Source organism: Pleurodeles waltl, chromosome 4_1, assembly GCF_031143425.1.
Source record: "Pleurodeles waltl isolate 20211129_DDA chromosome 4_1, aPleWal1.hap1.20221129, whole genome shotgun sequence".
NCBI lineage: Eukaryota > Metazoa > Chordata > Amphibia > Caudata > Salamandridae > Pleurodeles > Pleurodeles waltl.
The window spans coordinates 23,953,801-23,973,332 of NC_090442.1; the positions used below are offsets into that span (position 1 = coordinate 23,953,801).

At 48.2% G+C, this 19,532-nt stretch overlaps 1 pseudogene; it reads left to right on the forward strand.

The window, feature by feature from the left end:
• The first annotated feature begins 9,526 nt into the window (after positions 1-9,526).
• LOC138286931 (zinc finger protein 84-like) lies at positions 9,527-19,169 on the forward strand (annotated as a pseudogene).
• Positions 19,170-19,532: the final 363 nt, after the last annotated feature.

Sequence of the window (19,532 nt, forward strand, 5' to 3'; positions counted from 1 at the left end):
GAAATCCTTTGTGCACAGCCAAGCCTGGGTCCACGGCACTCTAACCTGCATTGCACGACTTTCTAAGTTGGTCTCCGGCGACGTGGGACTCCCTTGTGCAACTTCGGCGAGCACCGTTTCACGCATCCTCGTAGTGCCTGTTTCTGGCACTTCTCCGGGTGCTACCTGCTGCTGAGAGGGCTCCTTGTCTTGCTCGACGTCCCCTCTCTCTCCTGGTCCAATTTGCGACCTCCTGGTCCCTCCTGGGCCGCAGCAGCTTCCAAAAACGCTAACCGCACGATTTGCAGCTAGCAAGGCTTGTGGGCGTTCTTTCGGCGGGAAAACACTTCTGCACGACTCTCCACGGCGTGAGGGATCCGTCCACCAAAGGGGAAGTCTCTAGCCCTTTTCGTTCCTGTAGAAACCGCAGCTTCTTCTGTCCAGTGGAAGCTTCTTTGCACCTACAGCTGGCATTTCCTGGGCATATGCCCATCTCCGACTTGCTTGTGACTTTTGGACTTGGTCCCCTTGTTCCACAGGTACCCTAGATTGGAAATCCACAGTTGTTGCATTGTTGGTTTGTGTCTTTCCTGCATTATTCCTCTATCACGACTTCTTTGTCTTTTGGGGAACTTCAGTGCACTTTGCACTCACTTTTCAGGGTCTTGGGGAGGGCTAATTTTCTAACTCTCACTATTTTCTAATAGTCCCAGCGACCCTCTACAAGGTCACATAGGTTTGGGGTCCATTCGTGGTTCGCATTCCACTTTTGGAGTATATGGTTTGTGTTGCCCCTATCCCTATGTGTCCCCATTGCATCCTATTGTAACTATACATTGTTTGCACTGTTTTCTGAGACTATACTGCATATTTTTGGTATTGTGTACATATAACTTGTGTATATTTCCTATCCTCTCACTGAGGGTACACTCTAAGATAATTTGGCATATTGTCATAAAAATAAAGTACCTTTATTTTTAGTATAACTGTGTATTGTGTTTTCTTATGATATTGTGCAAGTGACACTTGTGGTACTGTAGTAGCTTCACACGTCTCCTAGTTTAGCCTAAGCTGCTCTGCTAAGCTACCATTATCTATCAGCCTAAGCTGCTAGACACCCTATACACTAATAAGGGATAACTGGGCCTGGTGCAAGGTGCAAGTACCCCTTGGTACTCACTACAAGCCAGTCCAGCCTCCTACACTGAGTAATTGTTCTTCTATACTGGGACCCGTTTTTGTCCTTATACAGTGTCTCACAAGATAAACTTACTATTATATCATGGAGTGTTCGAATGTACAGACAGTGTGATGAATATATAGTGAATTTATACAAGGCAATAAAGTTTGTGTTAAAAAAAAGTAGGGCCTTGGAGAGTGGGAGGACTTCAGGAGGGGATCATGCTGCTAGATACCCTGAAGCAATTCCCCTTAGGTCGACTACTGCCCCTGCAGTAGCCAAAGCATTCATTGGTATTTTTACCAGAGTGGAATTTCCTAAGGAGGTGATGTCTGACAGAGGTACCAACTTCATGTCAGCATACCTGAAGCATATGTGGAATGAGTGTGGGGTGACTTACAAATTCACCACACCATACCATCCACAAACCAATGGTCTTGTAGAAAGATTTAACAAGACATTGAAAGGCATGATCATGGGGCTCACTGAAAAACTCAAAAGGAGATGGGATGTCCTCTTGCCATGTCTGCTTTTCGCCTACAGAGAGGTGCCTCAGAAGGGAGTAGGGTTTTCCCCCTTTGAACTTCTGTTTGGCCACCCTGTAAGGGAACCACTAGCTCTTGTAAAAGAAGGCTGGGAGAGACCTCTTCATGAGCCTAAACAAGATATAGTGGACTATGTAGTAGGCCTACGTTCAAGGATGGCAGAGTATATGGAAAAGGCAAGCAAACACCTTGAGGCCAGCCAACAACTCCAGACAATGTGGTATGACCAAAAGGCTGCTATGGTTGAGTTTCAGCCAGGGCAGAAAGTCTGGGTTCTGGAGCCTGTGGCTCCCAGGGCACTTCAGGACAGATGGAGTGGCCCTTACCCAGTGCTAGAGAGGAAGAGTCAGGTCACCTACCTGGTAGACCTAGCCACTAGCAGGACCCCCAAGAGGGTGATCCATGTGAACCGCCTCAAACTTTTCCATGATAGGGCAGATGTGAATCTGTTGATGGTAACAGATGAGGACCAGGAAGCTGAGACTGAACCTCTCCCTGACCTCCTCTCCACAGACCCTAAAGATGGTTCAGTAGATGGAGTGATCTATTCAGACACCCTCTCTGGCCAACAGCAATCTGACTGTAGGAAGGTCCTGCAACAGTTTGCTGAGCTCTTTTCCCTAACCCCTGTGTCCATGATGTGGACACAGGAGACAGCATGCCTGTCAAAAAACAAATTTTTCAGACAGTCTGACTAAGTTAAGGAAAGCATCAAGGTGGAAGTCCACAAGATGCTGGAATTGGGAGTCATTGAGCACTTTGACAGCCCCTGGGCTAGCCCAGTGGTCTTAGTCCCCAAACCTCACACCAAAGATGGAAAGAGAGAGATGAGGTTCTGTGTGGACTACAGAGGACTTAATTCTGTCACCAAGACAGATGCCCATCCCATTCCGAGGGCATATGAATTGATAGACAAACTAGGTGCTGCCAGATACTTAAGTACCTTTGACTTGACAGCAGGGTACTGGCAAATCAAAACGGCACCAGGAGCAAAAGAAAAGACAGCATTCTCCACACCTGATGGGCATTATCAGTTTACTGTTATGCCCTTTGGTTTAAAGAATTCCCCTGCCACCTTCCAAAGGTTGGTGAATCAAGTCCTTGCTGGCTTGGAGTCCTTTAGTGCAGCTTATCTCAACGATATTGCTGTCTTTAGCTCCAGCTGGCAGGATCACCTGGTCCACCTGAAGAAGGTTTTGAAGGCCCTGCAAGCAGCAGGCCTCTCTATCAAGGCATCCAAATGCCAGATAGGGCAGGGAACTGTGGTTTACTTGGGACACCTTGTAGGTGGAGGCCAAGTTCAGCCACTCCAGCCCAAGATCAAGACTATTGTGGACTGGGCAGCTCCAAAAACCCAGACTCAAGTCAGGGCATTCCTTGGCTTGACTGGGTACTACAGGAGGTTTGTGAAGGGATATGGATCCATAGTGACACCCCTCACAGAACTTACCTCCAAGAAAATGCCCAAGAAGGTAAACTGGACTGTAGAATGCCAACAGGCCTTTGACACCCTGAAACAAGCTATGTGCACAGCACCAGTTCTCAAAGCTCCAGATTACTCCAAGCAGTTCATTGTGCAGACTGATGCCTCTGAACATGGGATAGGGGCAGTTTTGTCCCAAACAAATGATGATGGCCTTGACCAGCCTGTTGCTTTCATTAGCAGGAAGTTACTCCCCAGGGAGCAGCATTGGAGTGACATTGAGAGGGAGGCCCTTGCTGTGGTTTGGTCCCTGAAGAAGCTGAGACCATACCTCTTTGGTACTTACTTTGTAGTTCAGACTGACCACAGATCTCACAGATGGCTAATGCAAATGAAAGATGAAAATCCCAAACTGTTGAGGTGGTCCATCTCCCTACAGGGAATGGACTTTATAGTGGAACACAGACCTGGCAATGCCCAGGCCAATGCAGATGGCCTTTCCAGGTTCTTGCACTTAGAAAATGAAGACTCTCTTGGGAAAGGTTAGTCTCATCCTCTTTCGGGGGGTGTAAGGAAATGCGTCCTTGGCATGGTTACCCCCTGACTTTTTGCCTTTGCTGATGCCAAGTTATGATTTGAAAGTGTGCTGAGGCCTGCTAATCAGGCCCCAGCACCATTGTTCTTTCCCTAACCTGTACCTTTGTTTCCACAATTGGCACACCCTGGCATCCAGGTAAGTCCCTTGTAACTGGTACCCCTGGTACCAAGGGCCCTGATGCCAGGGAAGGTCTCTAAGGGCTGCAGCATGTCTTATGCCACCCTGGAGACCCCTCACTCAGCAGAGACACACTGCTTGCCAGCTTCTGTGTGCTGGTGGGGAGAAAACGACTAAGTCGACATGGCACTCCCCTCAGGGTGCCATGCCAACCTCACAATGCCTATGGCATAGATAAGTCACGCCTCTAGCAGGCCTTACAGCCCCAAGGCAGGGTGCACTATACCATAGGTGAGGGCATACATGCATGAGCACTGTGCCCCTACAGTGTCTAAGCAAAACCTTAGACATTGTAAGTGCAGGGTAGCCATAAGAGTATATGGTCTGGGAGTCTGTCAAACACGAACTCCACAGCACCATAATGGCTACACTGAAAACTGGGAAGTTTGGTATCAAACTTCTCAGCACATTAAATGCACACTGATGCCAGTGTACATTTTATTATGAAATACACCCCAGAATGCATCTTAGAGATACCCCTGAAACCATACCCGACTACCAGTGTGGGCTGACTAGTTTTAGCAGCCTGCCACACACCAGACATGTTGCTGGCCACATCAGGAGAGTGCATCTGTCACTCTGTGGCTAGTACCAAAGCCTGTACTGGGTGGAGATGCTTCTCACCTCCCCCTGCAGGAACTGTAACACCTGGCGGTGAGCCTCAAAGGCTCACCCCCTTTGTTACAGCACCCCAGGGCACTCCAGCTAGTGGAGTTGCCCGCCCCCTCCGGCCGCGGCCCCACTTTTGGCGGCAAGGCCGGAGGAGATAATGAGAAAAACAAGGAGGTGTCACTGGCCAGTCAGGACAGCCCCTAAGGTGTCCTGAGCTGAGGTGACTCTGACTTTTAGAAATCCTCCATCTTGCAGATGGAGGATTACCCCAATAGGATTAGGGATGTGCCCCCCCTCCCCTCAGGGATGAGGCACAAAGAGGGTGTAGCCACCCTCAGGGCTAGTAGCCATTGGCTACTAACCCCCCAGATCTAAAACACACCCCTAAATTGAGTATTTAGGGGCTCCCAGAACCTAGCAAGGGAGATTCCTGCAAGCTAAGACGAAGAAGGACTGCTGAACTGAAAAACCTGCAGAGAAGACAGAGACACCAACTGCTTTGACTCCAGCTCTACCGGCCTGTCTCCCCACTTCAAGAAAACTGCTACAGCGACGCGTCCCCCAGGGTCCAGTGACCTCTGAAGCCTCAGAGGACTACCCTGCATCTAAAAGGACCAAGAACTCCCGAGGACAGCGGCTCTGTTCCACAAAGACTGCAACTTTGCAATAAAGAAGAAACTTTTGAAAACAACACGTTTCCCGCCAGAAGCGTGAGACTTGGCACTCTGCACCCGCGCCCCCGGCTCGACTTGTGGAGAACCAACACTACAGGGAGGACTCCCCAGCGACTGCGAGGCCGTGAGTAGCCAGAGTTTACCCCCCTGACCCCCCACAGCGACGCCTGCAGAGGGAATCCAGAGGCTCCCCCTGACCGCGACTGCCTGCTTCTAAGAACCCGACGCCTGGTAAGGACCCTGCACCCGCAGCCCCCAGGGACCTGAAGGATCCGACCTCCAGTGCAGGAGCGACCCCCAGGTGGCCCTCTCCTTGCCAAGGTGGTGGCTACCCCGAGGAGCCCCCCCCTTGCCTGCCTGCATCGCTGAAGAGACCCCTAGGTCTCCCATTGGGCTACATTGCAAACCCGACACCTGTTTGCACACTGCACCCGGCCGCCCCCTTGCCGCTGGGGGTGTACTTTTTGTGCTGACTTGTGTCTCCCCCGGTGCCCTACAAAACCCCCTGGTCTGCCCTCCAAAGACGCAGGTACTTACCTGCTGGCAGACTGGAACCGGTGCACCCCCTTCTCCATTGAAGCCTATGCGTTTTGGGCACCACCTTGACCTCTGCACCTGACCGGTCCTGAGCTGCTGGTGTGGTAACTTTGGGGTTGCTCTGAACCCCCATCGGTGGGCTACCTTGGACCCAACTTTGAACCCTGTAGGTGGTTTACTTACCTGCAAAACTAACAAACACTTACCTCCCCCAGGAACTGTTGAAAATTGCACTGTGTCCAGTTTTAAAAAAGCTTATTGCCATTTGTGTGAAAACTGTATATGCTATTTTGCTAATTCAAAGTTCCTAAAGTTCCTAAGATACCTGAGTGAAATACCTTTCATTTAAAGTATTACTTGTAAATCTTGAACCTGTGGTTCTTAAAATAAACTAAGAAAATATAGTTTTCTTTACAAAAACCTATTGGCCTGGAATTGTCTTTGAATGTGTGTTCCTCATTTATTGCCTGTGTGTGTACAACAAATGCTTAACACTACCCTCTGATAAGCCTACTGCTCGACCACACTACCACAAAATAGAGCATTAGAATTATCTCTTTTTGCCACTATCTTACCTCTAAGGGGAACCCTTGGACTCTGTGCATGCTATTTCTTACTTTGAAATAGTACATCCAGAGCCAACTTCCTACAGTAACATTGGACCATACCCAATTGGACTATTTAATTTTCTTGTAAGCCCCTTGTAAAGTGCACTATATGTGCCCAGGGCCTGTAGATTAAATGCTACTAGTGGGCCTGCAGCACTGATTGTGCCACCCACTTAAGTAGCCCCTTAACTTTGTCTCAGGCCTGCCATTGCAAGGCCTGGGTGTGCAGTTTCACTGCCAATTCGACTTGGCATTTAAAAGTACTTGCCAAGCCTAAAACTCCCCTTTTTCTACATATAGGACACCCCTAAGGTATGCCCTAGGTAACCAAAAGGACAGGGTGCTGTGTGGGCAAAAGGCAGGACATGTACCTGTGTAGTTTACATGTACTGGTAGTGTAAAACTCCCAAATTCGTTTTTACACTGCTGTGAGACCTGCTCCCTTCATAGGCTAACATTGGGGCTGCCCTCATACAGTGTTTGAGTGGTAGCTGCTGATCTGAAGGGGGTAGGAAGGACATATTTAGTATGGCCAGAATGGTGATAGAAAATCCTGCTGACTGGTGAAGTTGGATTTAATATTACTATTTTAGAAATGCCACTTTTAGAAAGTTGGCATTTCTCTGCACTTAAATCCTTCTGTGCCTTACAATCCACGTCGGGCTATGTTTAGTTGACAGCCCCCTTGTGTATTCACTCAGACAAACCCCAAACACAGGATGCTCAGGCACACATCTGCATTTTGAATGGGTCTTCCTGGGCTGGGAGGGTGGAGGGCCTGATACTTACATGTCAAAGGACAGAAGCCTTCCCTCACACAAAGGACTGCCACACCCCCTACTGGGACCCTGGCAGACAGGATTGAACTGAAAGGAGACCTTGTGCACTTCTAAGCCAACTGGGGTCTTTTGTGAGGGAGAGGATCAGCTGGGTGTCGTCCGCGTATGATACTATGTTGATGTGGCTTGCGATGTTGGCGAGTGGGGCCATGTAGACATTGAAGAGCATTGGGCTGAGGGAGGATCCCTGACGGACACCACAGATGATCTTGGAGGCTTCTGACAGGAATGGCGGAAGGCAGACACTCTGAGTTCTGTCGGCGAGATATGATGAGATCCAGTTGAGAGCCTTGTCGCGGATTCCGCCGTTGTGGAGTCGTTTGTGGAGGGTGTGATGACATACCGTGTCAAAAGCGGCAGAGAGGTCTAGCAAGATGAGTGCTGCGGTTTCTCCTTTGTCGAGCATGGTTCTTATGCCGTCTGAGGCAGCGATGAGTGCGGTCTCGGTGCTGTGGTTTTTACGGAAACAGGATTGGGAGGTGTTGAGCGCCTTACTGTCTTCTAGGAAACGGGAGAGCTGGGTGTTGACGACTTTTTCGATGACCTTGGCCGGGAAGGGGAGGAGGGAGATCGGCCGGTAGTTCTTCGGGTCATCTGGGTCCGCCTTGGGTTTCTTCAGTAGTGCGTTGACTTCTGCGTGTTTCCAGATTTCCGGGAAGGTGGCTGAGTCAAAGGAGTTGTTGATGGTGTTACAGAGGTGGGGGCGATGATGTTGCTAGCTTTGTTGAAGATGTGGTGAGGGCAGGGGTCTGATGGGGATCCAGAGTGGATGGAAGCCATGGTGTGAGTGACGATTTCTGTGTTGACGGGCGTCCAATTGTGGAGGAGGTTGGTGTTACTCGGGGCGTCGAGTTTGTGGATATTTGCGGTCTGTATGGGGTTGAAGCTGTTGTGGGTTTCTTCTATCTTGCGGCGGAAGTGGGTTGCAGAGATCTTGCAACGGAGGGGGTTCGTTGGAGCAGGACTTGGGGTTTGAGAGATCTCTGACGATGCAGAAGAGTTCTTTACTGTTGTGGGCGTTGTTATCTGTGCGGTTCTTGAAGTGGGTTCTTTTGGTGGTGCGGATCAGTTGGTTATGCTTGCAGATGGATTCCTTGAGTGCGATGTGGTTGGGTTTGGTGGTATCTGTACCGCATATCTTCTCTCTTTTGGAGTTCTGAAGATCAGGGGTGAACCAGCTGGCCTTGTCGCTGTGCGGGGTGTTAGAGGGTGTTGGGAGAATGATCTCCTTTACAGTGAGCCTAAGGTTCCGGCCATTGGGGCAGCACGTGCGCTGGTGGTCCCCCAGTGTTACTGGGCCTTCCTACTGGGTTTGGCTCACGACATTCCCCTGGCAGGACATCTGGGGCAAGACAAGACCTTTGCCAGGCTTGTCACCCACTTTTATTGGCCCCAGATGAGGACTAACTCAGGTGCGTTCTGTAGGTCCTGCCCTACCTGCCAGGCCAGTGGGAAAACAGAAAAAAAGCTAAAAGCTCCTCTTATCCCACTCCCTATCGTTGGCACCCCCTTTGAAAGGGTGGGCATCGACATTGTTGGCCCCTTAGACCCCAAAACTGGCCTAGGCAACAGGTTCATCCTGGTTTTGGTGGACCATGCCACCTATTACCCAGAGACAATCCCTCTGAGGACCGTAATTGCACCGGTGGTGACCAGAACTTTAATGGGAATATTAACCCGTGTGGGATTCCCAAAGGAGATTGTGTCTGACAGAGGCACAAACTTCATGTCTGCACACATGAAGTCCATGTGGGATGCGTGTGGTGTAACCTAAAAGTTCACCACACCCTATCACCCCCAATCTAATGGTGGAGAGATTCAACAAGACCTTGATAGGCATGATTGCAGGCCTCCCTGAGTCCCTGAGGCGTAAGTGGGACTTCCTCTTACCATGCCTTCTCTTTGCTGACAGAGAGGTACCCCAGAAGGGAGTGGGGTTCATTCCCTTTGAGCTTCTCTATGGGTACCCTGTCAGGGGACCCTTTGTCAAAGAGGGGTTGGAGAAAGCTCCAAAGGCACCCCTTCAGGATGTGGTCAGCTACATGCTGGCCCTCCGCAACCAGATGCACCACTTCTGGAAAACGCCCAAGAGTAACCTTGAGGCCAGTCAAGAGGTAATGAAACGCTGGTATGACCAGAAGGCCACCCTGGTAGAGTTTCAACCTGGAGACAAAGTGTGGGTAATGGAGCTAGTAGAGCCTAGAGCTCTCCAGGACCGCTGGTCTGGCCCATTTGAAGTGAAGGAGCGGAAAGGGGAGGCCGCTTACCTAGTGGACCTCCAATCCCCTAGGAACCCTCTAAGGGTGCTCCATGGCAACCGACTGAAGCCTCACTTTGAGAGGACGGAAGTCAACATGCTTCTGGTGACCGATGAGGGTATGGAAGAGGAGAGTGAACCTCTCCCCGACCTCTTTGCTGCTAAGGAAGGTGATGGGTCAGTGGAGGGTGTCATTCTCTCTGACTCCCTGACCCTAGAGCAGAGTGGGGGCTGCTACCAGTTACTGGAACAGTACTCCTCCCTGATTTCTCTCATCCCTGGACTCACACACTTGTGTGTCCATGATATTGACACGGGAGACAGTCCCCCTGTAAAGAACAAAATGTACAGGTTGTCAGACAAGGTGAAGGCCAGCATCAAGGAGGAAGTCTCCAAGATGTTGGCTCTATGGGTTATTGAGAAGTCTAGTAGTCCCTGGGCCAGCCCTGTGGTGCTGGTACCCAAGGCTGCTGCACCCGGTGCCAAGCCAGAACTCTGGTTCTGCGTGGACTACCGGGGTCTTAATTCAGTCACACGGACTGACGCTCACCCCATCCCCCGAGCTGATGAGCTCGTAGACAGACTAGGTGCTGCCAAATTCCTCAGTACTTTTGATCTCACATCAGGGTACTGGCAGATTGCCTTGACTGAGGGGGCTAAAGAGAGATCGGCATTTTCCACGCCTGAGGGCCATTACCAATTCCGGGTGATGCCCTTTGGGTTGAAAAATGCCCCCGCTACCTTCCAACGGTTGGTTAACGGGGTCCTAGCTGGCAAGGATGCCTTCTGCGCAGCCTACCTGGATGACATTGCCGTCCACAGTCAAAGCTGGGAGAAACACCTGCTCCACCTCAAGGAGGTGCTTCAGGCTCTGCAACAGGCAGGCCTGACCATCAAGGCCAATAAGTTCCAGATTGGGCAGGGTTCCGTGGTGTACTTAGGACACCTAGTAGGTGGTGGCAAGGTGCAGCCCCTCCAGGCCAAGATTGAAACTATCAAGGCCTGGCAACCACCTAGAACCCAAACAGAGGTGAGAGCCTTCTTAGGCCTCACTGAGTATTACCGCAGATTTGTCAAGGGCTATGGAACCATGGGGACACCCTTGACAGAACTCACATCCAAAAAGCAACCTAGGTTGGTGAATTGGACAGAGGCTTGTCAGAAAGCCTTTGACTCCCTGAAGGAAGCCATGTGCATGGCCCCTGTGCTCAAGGCCCCTGACCACTCCAAGGAATTTATCGTGCAGACAGACACTCCAGAGCATGGCATAGGGGCGGTCTTAGCACAGCTAACTAAGGAGGGCCTAGACCAACCAGTAGTCTTTATTAGCAGAAGACTATTACCACAGGAACAGAGGTGGAGTGCTATTGAAAGAGAAGCATTTGCTGTGGTCTGGGCATTGAAGAAGCTGAGACCATACCTGTTTGGGACTCACTTCCGGTTCAGACAGACCACAGGCCCCTCAGATGGCTCATGCAGATTCCCAAATTCGTTTTTACACTGCTGTGAGACCTGCTCCCTTCATAGGCTAACATTGGGGCTGCCCTCATACAGTGTTTGAGTGGTAGCTGCTGATCTGAAGGGGGTAGGAAGGTCATATTTACTATGACCAGAATGGTGATAGAAAGTCCTGCTGACTGGTGAAGTTGGATTTAATATTACTATTTTAGAAATGCCACTTTTAGAAAGTGGGCGTTTCTCTGCACTTAAATCCTTCTGTGCCTTACAATCCACGTCTGGCTAGGTTTAGTTGACAGCTCCCTTGTGCATTCACTCAGACAAACCCCAAACACAGGATGCTCAGTCACACTTGCACACATCTGCATTTTGAATGGGTCTTTCTGGGCTGGGAGGGTGGAGGGCCTGACACTTACATGTCAAAGGACAGAAGCCTGCCCTCACACAAAGGACTGCCACACCCCCTACTGGGACCCTGGCAGACAGGATTGAACTGAAAGGGGACCTTGTGCACTTCTATGCCATTCTTTGAAGTCTCCCCCACTTTAAAGGCGCATTTGGGTATAAAAAGAGGGCCTCTGCCCTACCACCACAGACACTACCTGGGAAGGAAACTCTGGACCAGAACCTGCAACCTGCCAAGAAGAACTGCCTGGCTGCCCAAAGGACTCACCTGACTGCTTTCTCTGAAGGAATGCTGCTTGCTGTTGCTCTGCTACCTTGCTGCTCTCTCGCTGTGCTGAAGGAGTGCTCTCCAAGGGCTTGGATAGAGCTTGCCTCCTGTTCCCTGAAGTCTCAGGACCAAAAAGACTTCTCTCCTGCAGCTGGAATCCCCGTGCGGCAAACATTTGACGCACCACCTGCCAAGAACGACGCACAGCCTGCTCGCTGCGACATTTTCACTGCACACCGAGACCGGAACGATGCAGCCCGACTTTGCGACGGAAGATTGACGCAGCGCCAGCGGCGCGACTGGAACTTCAACGCACGGCCCTACTGGATTGACACAAGCCGACCTGGAACGATGCAGCCCGACTTCCTGAGAGGAATCGACGCAGCGCCTGCCGTGCAGAAGAAATTTCCACACATCGCCCACCGGAATCGATGCAGCGCTTGTGACTTCGATGCAAGTTCAGGATTTTCCACGCATTGTTTACGGGGTGTCCGATAACCCCGCATCCCGAAGAGGATCCAAGTCCGCGCGCGGAAATCGACACGCGGGGAAAATATCGACACAAGTCCATGTGCGAAGGGGCGAAACCGACGCACACCTACCTGTTTTCCACGCATCTCCTCCTCTGCGGTCCCTTGGGAGGATTTTTCAACGCAAACCAGGTACCTTGCCCTGCAAGAGATACTTGTTGTTTCTAAGAGAACTTAAGACACTTTTTTATTGCTTTACAGTGATACTAAAATTCTAAAGACTTTCATATTACTTCTACAGTAATATTTAAACGTATTCTAATTACATTTTAACCGTTTTGACCTGCATTTAATTTGATAAAGATTCTATATTTTTGCAAACACTGTGTGGTGTATTTTTGTGGTGCTATATTGTGTTATTGTATGATTTATTGCACAAATACTTTACACATTGCCTTCTAAGTTAAACCTGACTGCTCAGTGCCAAGCTACCTGAGGGTGGCACAGGATAATTTGGATTGTGTGTGACTTACCCTGACTAGAGTGAGGGTCCTTGCTTGGACAGGGTGTAACCTGACTGCCAACCAAAGACCCCATTTCTAACAGACTCCCAGGTGTCCAACGTTTAAAAAGATCTTGTATTGTTAAGAAAAGTCCAGAGCTATTTTACCTGGAGCTAAGGAGGGGGGTGAAGCAAAGCTCCTGGGCTCTGATTGAAAACAGGTGGAAGAGGGGAAGGATGTGATTGTAAATGATTGAATCTGTACCTAGAAGTCAAACACACAAAGAAAGAGAAGTGTATTTCGACCGCATGAGACCAGGTTAGGAACAATGACACTGGCAGCATTGGTTTATAAATGGAGGTATTAAAATAATACCAAATATGAATGGCCATTCTGTTGGGAGTAAAAAAATATGTAGCATATTTTTGCCCCTTATTCGGGTCAACAAAGACTTAAATCTTATTCTACAGCTAAGATTAGATCCATGGGCGCTTGAATAATGTGCACAACATCTTCAAACAAGATTGTACTAACTGTGGTGTCCATGTTCTCACACAGGGTAGCGCAAACAGCTAAATACCTGCATGTGGTAGCATAATTAGTTGTACCCTGAAATGCATCCGGAGTATGTCCTCACACTAAGATGACTCTTTGATGACCCACAGGAAACCGCTTGGAGGGCCAGAGGACATGTGCTCTTGCGGCTTATGATATAAAGTGAGGATATTTCGAATTTCTTTAGAATTGTTGGCCATTGTTTGGAGGTTTATATTTTATTATGTAATTGTGTATTTCTGTGGGTTTGTTATTTTTATATATGAAAGCGTATTTGAGCTAAAGGGCTAGAACTTGAATCGTGTATCCTGTTAGGAGGAATAAATCTTTCTTCTAGGACAATGTTGGCTCAGTCTGGAGACTATCTTGTCTGAAGCTTTGCTGTTGTTTGTCCTTCTTCTGCCTCGGGGTTCTCCTGACGTGGATCTTAAGAGGATCTCATGTCTCTGTTTCTGAGCTGATCTTTCTGTCTGGAAACTGGATTATCTGAAGCTCTGCCGCCCTTTCTCCCTCCATGGCCTCAAACTCAGCCTTGTGGTATAGATCTTAAAAGAATCTCAAATCCCTCTTTCTGAGCTGCCTTGTCTGATTGGTGCAGGGTTCTGATGGTGTAAGTTTTGCTTTGTTCTGACCTGGTTGGATTGAATTGCTCCACTTTTTCTACCACGTTTGAAATTGATGGTTTTGTAGAATTCCCATCCCTGTTTATCAACTTAATTATAAACATGTTGGGATTCAACCTGTAACTTCTTCAGCTCTTTTTCTGCTTTAGATCTAGGTTTTGACTTAGATGTGCCGTGGGATGGTATAGTCATGGCAAACTCTCGGAGAACGAGGAAAGATAGGAAAGTAAGATGCGAACAGTTGCAAATGCTGCACAACATTTGTAACATCCAGTCTGCGTTGTTTCTTACAGTCTGTTGTTCCTGCTCTTTTCATGTGTGCTCTTTTGATGTTGCTGTAGTTTTTGGTAGCTAGAACTCCTCTTCTTTTTTCTGTGTGTGTTCTGGGAAGGTTACTATGTTTTACTCCTACTTTCCTGGGCACTGGGGTGGATTCTAGCACTTACCTTTAGGGTTTGCTAGTACTCCCAGCTCCCTTCTACACACTACACTTGCCTAGGTGGGGGACCGACTTTTGGTCATTTCTAACTACTGTGATTTTCACTATTTGCACTATTTTCTAACTGTTTTTACAGCTATTTCTGCATGCTAGTGTATATAATTTGTGTATTACTTACCTCCTAAGGGAGTATAGTCTTTATGGTGGTTTTGGCATTTGTGTCACCAAAACAAAGTACCTTTATTTTGGTAACACTGAGGGGGTCATTCTGACCCTGGCGGCCGGTGACCGCCAGGGTCACCGACCACGGGAGCACCGCCAACAGGCTGGCGGTGCTCCCTCGAGCATTCTGACCGCGGTCAGAAACGGAAAGTCGGCGGTCTCCCGCCGACTTTCCGCTGCTCGGGAGAATCCTCCATGGCGGCGGAGCGCGCTCCGCCGCCATGGGGATTCTGACACCCCCTACCGCCATCCTGTTCCTGGCGGGTCTCCCGCCAGGAACAGGATGGCGGTAGGGGGTGCCGCGGGGCCCCCGTAAGAGGGTCCCACAAAGTATTTCAGTGTCTGCAAAGCAGACACTGAAATACGCGACGGGTGCAACTGCACCCGGCGCACCCCTGCAACTCCGCCAGCTCCATTCGGAGCCGGCATCCTCGTTGCAGGGGCATTTCCGCTGGGCCGGCGGGCGCTCTTTTGGAGAGCGCCCGCCGGCCCAGCGGAAATGTATGAATGGCCGCCGCGTTCTTTTGACCGCGGTGCGGTCATTTGTCGGCGGGACCTTGGCGGACGGCCTCCGCCGTCCGCCAAGGTCTGAATGACCCCCTGAGTGTTTTCTTTCATGTGTGTCAGTACTGTGTGACTACAGTTGTATTGCATGAGCTTTGCATGTCTCCTAGATAAGCCTTGGCTGCTCTCTCATCCACAGCTACCTCTAGAGAGCCTGGCTTCTAGACACTGACTACATTTCACTAATAATGGATAACTGGACCTGGTATAAGGTGTATGTACCATAGGTACCCACTACAAACCAGGCCAGCCTCCTACAGCTGCACAAATAGATGTATGGGAAATGCAGTATCCTGGAATCAGTTGGGGAAAGCATGGAGCCGAATGTAAACATACCCACTCCTGTGCCCCGCCTCGTGAAAATGCTTCATGGGTTTGAATGTTTGGCATTTGTCTGCTCTCTATGGGTTTGTTACTTGGAATCTCACAGGTAAACTTCTTTAACCACGATCCTCTCCCAGGCCATGAATGTCTTGGTCATTGTGGGCGATCAGCGCATTGTCTCCCCCAATGGCTCTCTAAATAAACTCACTGCCATCTCTTCATGAAGGCTTGACCTATCTCACAAGATTAGACCACCGGGAAGTGAGTCTCTATCTCAAGTTCTCTCATTTGACAGACATGTATCCTCGAAAGATCCTTCGCTGGCAATACCCACATGATTTGGGACCCACTAACGGTTCATATCTGACCCAATTTTTCCTGGAAGTGTTCAAACCAGAGCTCAAAAAGTGCTTCCTGACTGAATTCTATATTTGAACTTTTTTTTAAATCCAAACCCTGGGAGATCCTGGGTTTCTTTTCCTCTTTCAATCCCGTCCGACTTTTTCTCTTCTCACTTTCTTTTTTGCAGTCTGATTTTGTTCTCGTCCCAGGACGCTCTTCCATTGACACACATTGCATGAATGCTCAAAATGTAGATTTTCTCATGTGTGGTGAGTATTATGTATTCCTTTTGTTGGTTTGTCTGTACAGCAGCCAAATTAAATGTAGTAACAAAAGACTGCAGTTCCCAGAACCCATTGAATTCATCACTACAGAAGACTAAACCAGGTGCTCTGTCATGGCACACTACCTGTGCACCTCCTCTGTTCCCACCTCATCAGCACCTACCTGTGCACTTCTTCTGTTTGTACCTCATAAGCACCAACCTGTGCAGTTCTTCTGTTTGTACCTCATAAGCACCTACCTGTGCACTTCTTCTGTTTGTACCTCAAAAGTACCTACCTGTGCACTTCCTTTGTACCTCATAAGCACCTGCCTGTGCACTTCTTCTGTTTGTACCTCAAAAGTACCTACCTGTGCACCTCCTCTGTTTGTACCTCATAAGCACCTGCCTGTGCACTTCTTCTGTTTGTACCTCATGTGCACCTCCCCTGTTTGTATCTCCCAGGTGAACTTCTAAAAATGAAGCTTGTGATTCCTGTATTGCCAACCATGGCTATTTGACTGTCAGGCCGTTATCTGATTTCTGCTCTGTGCAGGCAACGAGTCGCCCCCCCATGCTTTGGCTAACAGTGACCTCTCAGAGTGAGTATGCAGCTATGGGTGTGTGCGTGTGTGTGTGTGTGTGTGTGCATGTGTGTGTGTGTGTGCAGGGGTGTGTATGTGTGTGTGTGCAATGGTGTGTGTGTGTGTGTGTGTGTGTATGTGCAAGGTACAGTAAGGTGTTGGCACTTCAAGAGGTCCAGTGTGAACAGGAAAGGATTGTGAAGAGGAGTGTGAATGGAGTTACCTTTGAACTATACTTCCTGAAGAGTTACCTTCCTTCTACACTTCCTCAAACTTAAGTGACAGCATCATGTCCTGAACCCTCTCTGTTTCCACAATCTGTTCTTGTTTAAATGAAATCTTGTCCATGTGCATCTTCCTAAAGCTGTACCTGTAGCAAGTGGGGCTGTGTGACCACCCTTTCTTTACTACGTTACTCTGTGAACGCTGGTAAATCACCTCCTTGTCCACGTGCATCTTCCTAAAGCTGTACCTGTAGCACGTGGTGCTCCGTGAGCACCCGTTCTTTACTAAGTTACTCTGTGAATGCTGGTAAATGTCCACTAAGGAAGATGTGATGTGCTCAACAGAACTTTTATTTAAATATGTTTGTATGGTGTACGTTTCAACAGTGGTAAAGAAGAGATGACTTTTACAACACATAAATATTTTGTATTCATATTCCATTACGATTCCATTTAGCAGTTTTCATTTTCTTTACATCCAACAGGAAACAAGTTTTGAATGCAGAAAACGATTTTATATAATGAAGATAATATTGTAAATCTGTAAAAGCTGTCAGAAATAATGAGCTCCAGTATTCGGGACAATATCAGTGCAGTCAGCGACAGAGGAACCGGAATATAAACTGACAGATCCTGGAAGAAGGAGTCAAGGCCAATTCAGTGGCTATAAGAAGTGACCTCTACAAAATTAAGGCAACAACACTGACAAACCACCTCCTGTACAAACCGGCGTCAACCACCAGCTTTGATCGTGGGATCGGTATGATTTGACTACAGCAGTGCTCTGCTTACTAGAATGATAAAAGACCACCATTCAATGCTCTAGATGTATCGTAAACCCTTTCTGGCCAAACTACAGCAACCAGGGAAAAGCACAAGAGAGTGGAGCCAGACAACTGAAGGGTAAAGGAAGGAGGCTTCTGCTAAATAAAACAGAGCACTGCCCCCGTTTCCATCAACCAGGAGAAGTAAGGATCTTTACCCGCAAGTATGCGAAACCATTGTCCTATTTAAAGACACAGTCACCCAAAAAAGAAGCTTTCCACATATAATGCACATGATAAGTATTTAGTGACCATTGCTCTGTATTGTTAAATCAGAAATCTAACATGCAAAATACCACACACGTACAGGGAGTGTGGGAAGAACACAAGTGCTTTATCGGCCATGTTGGCCCTTCAGGAAACACAGCCACGGGATGTAGAAAAATATATACCTGACACAAAAACAACAACTAAGAAAGAAAAAAGCATACACATGCAGTGAGCGCTTTAGTTTGTCATCCGAACTAAAGCACTCTCAGCAAACGCACAAAGGAGAAAAAAAAATCAAATGCAGTGAATGTATGAAGAGTTTCATTAACTTATCAACACTACAAAGACATCAGCAAACACACACAGGGAAAAAACATTTAAGTGCAGTGAATGTGTGAAGAGCTTTCGTCAGTTATCAAACCTATATACTCATCAGCGAACACACACCGGGGAAAAACCATTCAGGTGCAGTGAATGTGTGAAGAGCTTTGGTCAGTTAGCAGCCCTAAAACAACATCAGCGAACACACACGGGAAAAACCATATAATTGCAGTGAATGTGTGAAGAGCTTTAGCCATTCAGCATACCTAAAAAAGCATCAAACAACACACACAGGGGAAAAACCATTCAGATGCAGTGAATGTCTGAAGAGCTTTGGGCTGTTATCATCCTTAAAAACACATAAGTGCACACATACAGGGGAAAAGCCATACAGGTGTAGTGAATGTGTGAAGAGCTATGGACGGTTATCAACCTTAAAAAGACATCAGCGGACACACACAGGGGAAAAGCCATTCGGGTGCAGTGAATGTGTGAACAGCTTTAGGCAGTTATCACACCTACAAAGACATCAGCGAACCCACACAGGGTAAAAACCTTTCAGTTGCAGTGAATGTGTGAAGACCTTTGGTCAGTTATCAGGCCTAAAACAACATCAGCGAACACACACAAGGGAAAAACCGTATCATTGCAGTGAATGTGTGAAGAGCTTTAGCGACTCAGCACGCCTAAAAGAGCCTCAAACAACACACACAGGGGAAAAAACATTCAGATGCAGTGAATGTCTGAAGAGCTTTGGGCTTTTATCATCCTTAAAAAGACATCAGTGCACACATACAGGGGAAAAACCATACAGGTGTAGTGAATGTGCGCAGAGCTTTGTACGGTTATCAAACCTAAAAATACATCAGCGGACACACACAGGGGAAAAGCCATTCAATTGCAGTGAATGTGGAAGCAGCTTTAGTCAGTCAACACAGCTAAAACTCCATCAGCAAACACACACAAAGGTAAAAGCATTCAAGTGCAGTGAATGTGAGAAGAGGTTTAGTTCTTTACCAAGCCTAAAACAACATCAGCGAGTGCACACAGGGGAAAAACTAGACCATTGCACTGAATGTGTGAAGAGCTTTAGTCGATTATCAAGCCTATTACCTGAGCGAACACACACCATCACTGAATAAACAGAAATTATTTATAGGAAATGCAGAAAATATGGCAAGAATTTACATTGAACCGGTTAAATGTGCAAATTAGGTGTATACCAGTTTTACCATGTTGAGAAGGGAGAGGGCAAGCACTTCATCACTGGTTAGCAGGAGTAAAGTGCACAGAGTCGTAAAGCCACAAAACGGGTTCAGGAAGAATCTGGGGGATGTTTTGCAAAAGATGGTAATTTCCAACAGTATCTTTTCCCAGCAATTTGGTAATTTCTCTACACGTGGCAGGAAGAAACAATGAAAAACAGGAAAGACAGTATGGCCCTCATTACGACCCTGGCGGTTTGTAACCGCCAGGGCCGCGGGACGCGGTGGCACCGCCGACAG